Raw genomic sequence first — 8,514 nt, 5'->3', positions numbered from 1 at the left:
TTTCAAATGGATGGTGTCTGGAGCAATGGTTCCCAATCTTTGGAATTTAACAAACCATTAAAATTTTGAAAACCTTTTGAGAGACCAACATAGGACTGCTCACTTCTATTTTGCCAAGCACAGACACTTGAAAAAACAACCTGAATTGTTATCACCATCATTTTATGGTGGGAGATGATTGGACACCTTAACCCCAAAACAATGTGATCATGACAATCTCAGATTTTAAAACAGGACTTCAAATTTAATACACTCAGATTCATGAAAAATACACATATATTTCATGTAGACTGGTGAACATTTCCTTACAGACGCACCAGCCCCTTGGAAAGAACTGGCAGAGACTAAATCATAAGTTTCCAAACCTGGCTATGCCTGAGAAAAATAGGAAGGCATTAAAAATAATAATAATAATACAGATTCCAGATTCCCACCCCATCCATATTTACTGTATCACCTTCTGAGGATTTCTTGAGACGGAGTTTTGCTCCGTCACCCAGACTGGAGTGCAATGGCACAATCTCGGCTCACTGCAACCTCTGCCACCCAGGTTCAAGTGATTCTTCTGCCTCAGCCTCCAGAGTAGCTGGGATTACAGGCACCCACCATCATGCAAGGCTAATTTTTGTATTTTTGTAGAGAAGGGGTTTCACCATGTTGGCCAGGCTGGTCTTGAACTCCTGACCTCAGGTGATCCACCTGCCTCGGCCTCCCAAAGTGCCGGGATTACAGGCGTGAGCCACCTCGCCCGGCCGCCTCTGAGGCTTTCTAAGGGTGGGGCCCTGGAATGTGTATTTAAAACTTTTTTTTACTATGGTGAAATATACATAATATAAAATTTACTACTTTAACCATTTTAAGTGTACAATTCAGTGGCATTAAGGACATTTACAATGTTGTATGTAACTTTTCATCATCCCAAACAGAAACTCTGTACCTGTTGAGCAATCACTCCACATTTCCCCTTCCCCCAGCTCCTGCCAAACCTCTATTCTACTTTCTGTCTCTGTGAATTTGCCTATTCTAGGTCCCTCAAAGAAGTAGAATCACACAATATTTTTCCTTTTGTGTCTGGGTTATTTCACTTAGCATAATGTCTTTGGTGCTTATCCGTGTCATAGCAGGTATCAGAATCCCACTCCTTTTTGTGGCTGAATCCTTCTCCATTGCATGCATTTGCCACATTTTGTTTATCTATTCATCTGCTGGTGGACGGTTCTGTTGTTTCTACCTTTTGGCTATTATGAATGGTGCTGCTATGAAGGTTGTTGTACACGCATCTGTTTGAGTTCCTATTTTCTATTACTTTGAGTATATACCTAGGAGTGGAATATGCTGGATCATATGGAAATTCTGTATTACCACCAAGGAACAACCAGGCTGTTTTCCACAGTGGCCGCACCATTTTATACTCCCTCCAGCAATGTGCAAGTGTCCCAAGTTCACCACATCCTCACCGACATTTGTTGTTTTCTGTTTTTGTTTTTATTACCAGCCATCCTCATAGATGTGAAGTGGTATCTCATTGTGATTTCGATTTGTATTTCCCTAATGATTAATGATTTTAAACATCTTTTCCTGTGCCTGTTGGCCATCTGTATATCTTCTTTGGAGAAATATCTATTGAATTACTTTGCCTATTTTAACATTAAGTTGTTTGGTTTGTTGTTGTTGAGTTGTAGGGGCTTTTAACATATTCTGGATAGTAGTCCCTTATCAGATGTGTGATTTGCAGGTATTTTCTCCCATTCTGTAGACCATCTTTTCATTCCCTTCATAGTGACCTTTGATACACTGAAGTTTTTTATTTTGATGAAGCCAAATTTGTCTATTTTTTTCTTTGGCTACCTGTGCTTTTAGAGTCACATCCAAGAAATCTTGCCAAATCAAAGATTATGAAGATTTAGTTTAGGTCCTTGATCTATCTTGAGTTAATTTTTGCACATGGTATAAGGTAAGGGTCCAACTTCATTCTTTTGTAAGTGGATATCCAGTTTTCCCAGCACTGTTGAAGACAAGGGTTTGTTTCCAGGCTCTCTATTTTATTCCATTGATCTATACGTCTGTTCTTATGTTACTACCACACTATGTGGTCTGCTGTAGCTTTGTGTGAGAAATCTCACCAAGCTACCTGCTCCAGAAGTGCCTGCAGGAAGGAATTAAAGGACACAGGGGTGAGCGAGTCTCTGAGTATGAGAAGATCGTTGACAGCCCTGGAGCAGCAAGGGTGCTCTGGTGTGCAGCTTCCACCCTTCACCTGATCACAGCTGCCTCTGTTGGGCTAGCTCCTCCAACCATAGTACTTGGTCTGTAACCACCAGAGTTCTGGGCAAGTCCTTAGTCTGAAAAAGGATGAAGAGAGGAGGTGTTATGTGCAAAATGTGATTCACAAGAGTGGCCAGGAGTCAAAGGCCCCTCTCCCTCTTTTTTTTTTTTTTTTTTGAGATGGGGTCTCGCTCTGTCACCAGACTGGAGTGCAGTGGCGCAATCTCGGCTCACTGCAACCTCCGCCTCCCAGGTTCAAGTGATTCTTCTGCCTCAGCCTCCCAAGTAGCTGGGACTACAGGCGCCCGCCACCACGCCCAGCTAATTTTTGTATTTTTTGTAGAGATGGGGTTTCACCATATTGGCCAGGATGGTATCAATCGATTTCTTGACCTCGTGATCTGCCTGCCTCGGCCTCCCAACTTTTTTTTTAAATTAAGGAAATATCTCTGAGTCATAAAAGACCCCTCTTTGAGCTTTCATAGGCCAAGCAGACCCTGCTGCAGCAGGAAAAAGGAGGTTTCTTGACACAAATTGATTAATTCAAAGTTATTCTAAAACATTTTCTTGGCCTATTCGTATACAAAGGCACAAAGATCTTGGACAATGGAAAAGTATCACAAAACTTATATTTAGAGAAACTACTTTCCACAGTTTCCTTTGCCCTTTAAACTCAGTCTCTAGCTGGGCATGGTGGCTCATCCCTGTAATCCCAACACTTTGGGAGGCCAAGGCAGAAGGATTCCTCGAAGCCAGGAATTTGAAAGCAGCCTGAGCAACACAGCAAGACCCCATTTCTATTAAAAAAAAAAAATTAAAAATAAATAAATAAATAAACTCAGCCTCTCTTCTCCCTACCCCCAGTCTTCCTCAGGCACCAGTCAATGTTTCTAGTAAAAACTTGCTTGGCCACTTGTGTAGAAAGAGGAATTAATTTAATATTTGAATACTCAGCTGACTGGTTCTCCGTAGGAGCAAGTAGCCACGTAAATATCCAAGAGAGAACGAGGGAAGGGACAAAATGGCACCAAGCCTGAATTGTGAAGTCCTCTATCATCCTGCAACACCCTGGATATGCAAACCGAATATCTTCTCTCTTGGTGAGTCACGGCCTCCCACGCCCAGCAGGGTGTAGAAACATTTGACTGAAACCTGTATAAAATAGTGAGAACAAGTCAAGCAGGTAAAACATTTCCTGGCTGTCAATTTAATAAAAGGTTCAACCCTGCTTTAAGATGGAAGGAAGACGGGAGGCGGGGTTTCAGAAATACAGGTTTTACATAATCCCACAGAAACCAGGGATCTGTAATAAGGCTTGAAGATTTTTAGTCTCACAGGTATTTCTGTCTGTAAACACAAATGCACATGGAAGCTCTGAACACATAGTTTGTGTTTGTTTTATATTAAGAGGATGGGCATTTCTTTAGAGCTCCAGGCCTTGAATAGATGACTATTTGCAAGAGATGATGAGTTTCCTCTTCAAAATCCAAGATGTAGATAAACATTCATGCTGTTCCTATTTCTACTTTTTTCCTCCCTTCTACCCCTTACTCCTGAAATGGATAAGGAGAGGCAATAATAGCATCCCAGCAAATCAGAACTGGCTCAGATACCAAAGGCCTAAAAGAGATGATCGCATTAGCAAGAAAGCCTGTGACTAAAAATCCAAAACTTAAAACTGCTATACGTAAACCTAGTGCTCAAATAGCCTACACTACTGTGACATCAGAAGCATTATTTCTCAAGATTGAGAAGGGCTAGTGAAAACGCTTCTGGGCCTGCAAAGCTGTGAACTTATGTGCAAGGCTGCAGTAGCCCAAGTTCTGATCCTGAGGAACACTGGAGCTGTCTCTGCCTCTTTATATAAATAGAAAATGTTCCTAATAAACGTGTACTAGGTCATTGTCGGTAAACACATATTAGGCACCCGCTTGGCCTGCACTGATCTGACCAGATCTATTTCCGCTTCCCTGAACCATCGCTTCGATGATGAAGCACATCGCAGAGAGCTGCTTCATCACCATTCAGGAATTGTACCCTTTTAAATTTCTATATGGGTATGCGCTGCTTTTGACACAGCTTTTGTTGTAAGCAGGCACTAAAATAGAAGCTTATAATTAGCTATCTGGGGAGGCAAGTGTGCGGTAGAACAGAGCTCAATAAGAGAAAAGTCAAGGCAGGTCCTGGGGAAACACTGCATGGAAGATGAGTAATACAGACGTATGTTGAAGTGTGGACACCCCACTAAAGTCGGGGGGAGGGAGTTCTGTCACTGTGCACCTTTCTAGTTAAAATTTCCATACGTATTATCATGTAGTTCTGAAAGTGTACTTGCAATTTATCTAACACCACTTAATCCTGGAAACCTGTAGTGGGCTGGAATGTAAGATACATGATTCCAGACAGATCACAGCTCCCAGAGGGCAGCACTATGTCTGGTCATGTCTGTATCTCCAGACCCAGGGCCAGCACCTGGCCCCACAATGGGCCCTCAGTTTGACTTCTGAATCATATCCTTCCAGATCACCCCGATTTTTACAGTCTTAACCTTTTGATATCTAAATCTGAGACTAGGTGTCAACTTTAACTCTCATGTCTCTACATTTCAAGCTCCCTGCTGTTATACTTAGTCTTGATACAGAAGGATAGAAAGGATGATTTTTGACTTCTGCTTTACCCCCATCTGAGTCTGGCTTACCTTAAATGGAGTTCTGGCTGCTGAACACATCCCCGCCTTCCCTGAAAATACAGTAAGGGAACATACAGCACCAGGACCTGGGCACTGGGCCTGGACCCTGTCTACCACTCTCAACTTCTTTTCTCACTTTGTACCAATTCTTGCTACTCTTCTTCATATATTTGGACACTGAGTCTCTCACCAGTTCACTCTAATCTCAGATAACGTACTAATCTATTTTCTGTGCTCAGATTATTAAAATAGAAATTAAAATGGATTTGAGTCTTGGTTAAACTTCAAATTTTCTGCCACCTCATTTTTAAGAGTCTGGCCTATAGTCCATGGTGAAACCCCATCTCTACAAAAATTACACAGGCATGGTGGTGTGCCCCTGTAATCCCAGCTATTCAAGAGGCTGAGGCAGGAAAATCACTTGAACCTGGGAGGTGGAGGTTGCAGTGAGCTGAGATCGCACCACTGCACTCCAACCTGGGCAACAGAGCGAGACTCTGTCTCAAAAAAAAAAAAAAGAAGAAGAAATAAAACTCAAAAGACACTAAACCTGCTCAGAGGATTTCAACATACAGCCAAACAACCCAAAGTGATTTCTGTATTTTTCAATCCAGCCCAAGAGTAGATTGGCAGGAAGAGTGCAGGACCTAAGCCAATGACAATGCTCACAGGAGGAGCCCTCCAGAAGTCACCAGGTATGGATGTTTCCTGGCGCTATGCATTTCTTTTACTTTGTCTTCAAAACTCCCATCCAGGGAATGTGTCTTCATTTTGCACTGGAGGCTGTGTCTCTCCAGTAAAAAAAAAAAAAAAAAAAAAAGGGCTCCCATCCTGAGGAGGGCTCTCAGAAGGTTTTACTAGATTACTAGATGCATCCCGAAGAAATGGCTGCATTCATCATGAATCCTCCCCTCCTAAACAGCCACATTTCTAGTAGTTCAGTGACAGGAGAGAAAATACTCATCCCCTCTTGTCATTCCCGGAAGCAGTGCTGGAGAAAATATAACCAACTAGGCGTGAAGTTACTACACAGAGATAGCACAGCCCCAGGTGAAGAGGATTTTGCAGCAGGGTGTGGGAGGAGTGGAGCCGAGCTCCAGGTGCAGGGAGGCATAAATCACAGAACCGTTGTGCTTCAAAAACTCCCATGTTGTTACCAAAGACCTGATAATTATGTCTGTGAACATTCTGCCTTCTCTTTACTACACTGATCTGTCCACTTACAGAACTAAAATTCTAGGTTTTCTTCCCAAAGGCAATGTATCTCTGAAAAATGTGAAGTTTCACTAAAAAGAAAACACTGGGCAGCTGGGTGCAGTGGCTCACGCCTGTAATCCCAGCACGTTAGGAGGCCTAGGCAGGCGGATCAGTTGAGGTCAGGAGTTCAAGACCAGCCTGGCCAACATGGTGAAACCCCCATCTCTATTCAAAATACAAAAATTAGCCGGGTGTGGTGGCATACGCCTGTGATCCCAGCTACTCAGGAGGCTGAGGCAGGGAAATTGCTTGAACCAGGGAGGTGGAGGTTGCAGTGAGCTGAGATCACCCCATTGCACTCCAGCCTGGGTGGCAGAGCAAGACTCTGTCTCAAACAAAACAAAACAAAAACAAAGAAAACACTGGGCCAGGTGCAGTGGTTCATGCCAGTAATTCCAGCACTTTGGGAGGCCAAGGTGGGAGGATTGCTTAGCTCAGGAGTTTAAGACCAGCCTAGGCAACATGGCAAAACCCCATCTCTACCAAAAATACAAAATTAGGCGGGCATGGCAGCATGTGCCTATAGTCCCAACTACTTGGGGGGCTGAGGCGGGAGGATCACTTGTGCTCCAGACGTTGAGGCTGCAGTGAGCTATAATCACACCACTGCATTCCACCCTGGGTGACAGAGCAAGAACCTGTCTAAAGAAAAGAAAAGAAGAAAATACTGGGTTTAAGAAAGCATTTTATTTTCACAATGTTTTTATTTTTAATTTTTAAAAAAGTTTTAAATTAATGAGACAAGGTCTTGCTGTGTTGCCCAAACTGGTCTTGAACTCCTGGGCTCAAGTGACCTTCCTGCATCAGCCTCCCAAAGTGCTGGGATTACAGGTGTAAGCCACCACACCCAGCCTTTTATTAATATATGTTCACTAATCTTTCTTTTTTTTTTTTTTTTAAAGACAGTATCTTACTCTGTCACCCAAACTGGAGTGCAGTGGTGTGATCATAGCTCACTGCAGCCTCCAACTCCTGGGCTCAAGTGATCCTCCTGCCTCAGCCTCCTGAGTAGCTAGGACTATGGGTACATGCCACCACACCCAGCTAATTTTTGTTTTTTCAGGACAGTCTTACTCTGTCACTTGGGCTGGAGTGCAGTGGTGCAGCTCACTGCAACCTCTGCCTCCCGGGTTCAAATGATTCTCCTGCCTCAGCCTCTGGAGTAGCTGGGATTACAGGTGCACACCACCGCTGCCGGCTGATTTTTGTAATTTGAATAGAGACAGGGTTTCGCCATCTTAGTCAGGCTGGTTGCAAACTCCTGACCTCAGCCGATCAGCCCGCCTCGGCCCTCCAAATTGCTGGGATTACAGGCGTGAACCACCACACCCGGCCATAATTTAAAAAAAAAAAAAATTGTAGATATGGAGTCTTACTATATTAACCATGCTGGTCTCAAACTTCTGACCTCAAGCAATCCTCCTGCCTCAGCCTCTCAAAGTGCTAGGATTACAGGCATGAGCCATGGTACCTGGCCAATAATTTTTATAAAATTAAAATGAAGCATGCATATAAGAGGGAAACTGCCATCAAGAAAGCAAAACTACAAATTGTGGTAAAAGTAGCTGGTGAGGATGGTAAATTTCAGTACATTAAAAGAGGCTATTCTGATTCCCTTTCAGCCATCCTTTACCAAGCACCCTTATGTGCCAAACAAAATGCTAGATGTCTTTGGGAATCTAAGAAGGCAGTATGATGAATGGTGTTTGCCCTCAAAGCATTTATAGTTTAATTGGAAAGAACAGTGATAAATAGATGTAGATATAAAAATCAACAGGCAGGGCGTGGTGGCTCATGCCTGTAATCCCAGCACTTTGGGAGGCTGAGGTGGGCGGATCACCTGAGGTTGGGAGTTTAAGACCAGCCTCACCAACGTGAAGAAACTCCGTCTCTACTAAAAATAACAAAATTACCAGGGCGTGGTGGTGCATGCCTGTAATCCCAGCTACTCCAGAGGCTGAGGCAGGAGAATCACTTGAACCTGGGAGGTGGAGGTTGTGGTGAGCTGAGATCGCGCCATTGCACTCGACCCTGGGCAACAAGAGCAAAACTCCGTCTCAAAAAAAAAAACAAAAAACAACAATACGAGTACAGAAGTACAGACCTGGAGCCAAATTGCCTCCACCACTCAAGGCCAGAATTGAAGGGGGTTCCAAAAACTCAGCAATCAAGATAAATAATATTTTAATATTATTAAATAAGATGTGCTTTTATTATTATCATTATTATTTGAGACAGCATCTCACTCTGTTGCCCAGGCAGGAGTGTAGTGGCACAATCAAGGCTCACTGCAGCCTCCACCT

The 8,514-nt window shown here is 43.3% G+C and overlaps 1 long non-coding RNA gene across 1 annotated transcript; it reads right to left on the bottom strand.

The window, feature by feature from the left end:
• Positions 1 to 223: 223 nt before the first annotated feature.
• LOC134760144 (uncharacterized) lies at positions 224 to 3,417 on the bottom strand. The gene is made up of 2 exons (XR_010137038.1): positions 3,216 to 3,417; positions 224 to 2,342 (listed from the first exon to the last, which is right to left on the bottom strand). It is a non-coding gene; the product is annotated as an uncharacterized LOC134760144 (long non-coding RNA).
• Between the last annotated feature and the right edge of the window lie 5,097 nt (positions 3,418 to 8,514).

The sequence above is a fragment of the Pongo abelii genome, chromosome 15 (genome assembly GCF_028885655.2).
Source record: "Pongo abelii isolate AG06213 chromosome 15, NHGRI_mPonAbe1-v2.0_pri, whole genome shotgun sequence".
NCBI lineage: Eukaryota > Metazoa > Chordata > Mammalia > Primates > Hominidae > Pongo > Pongo abelii.
This window is presented reverse-complemented; position numbering and strand designations above follow the sequence as displayed.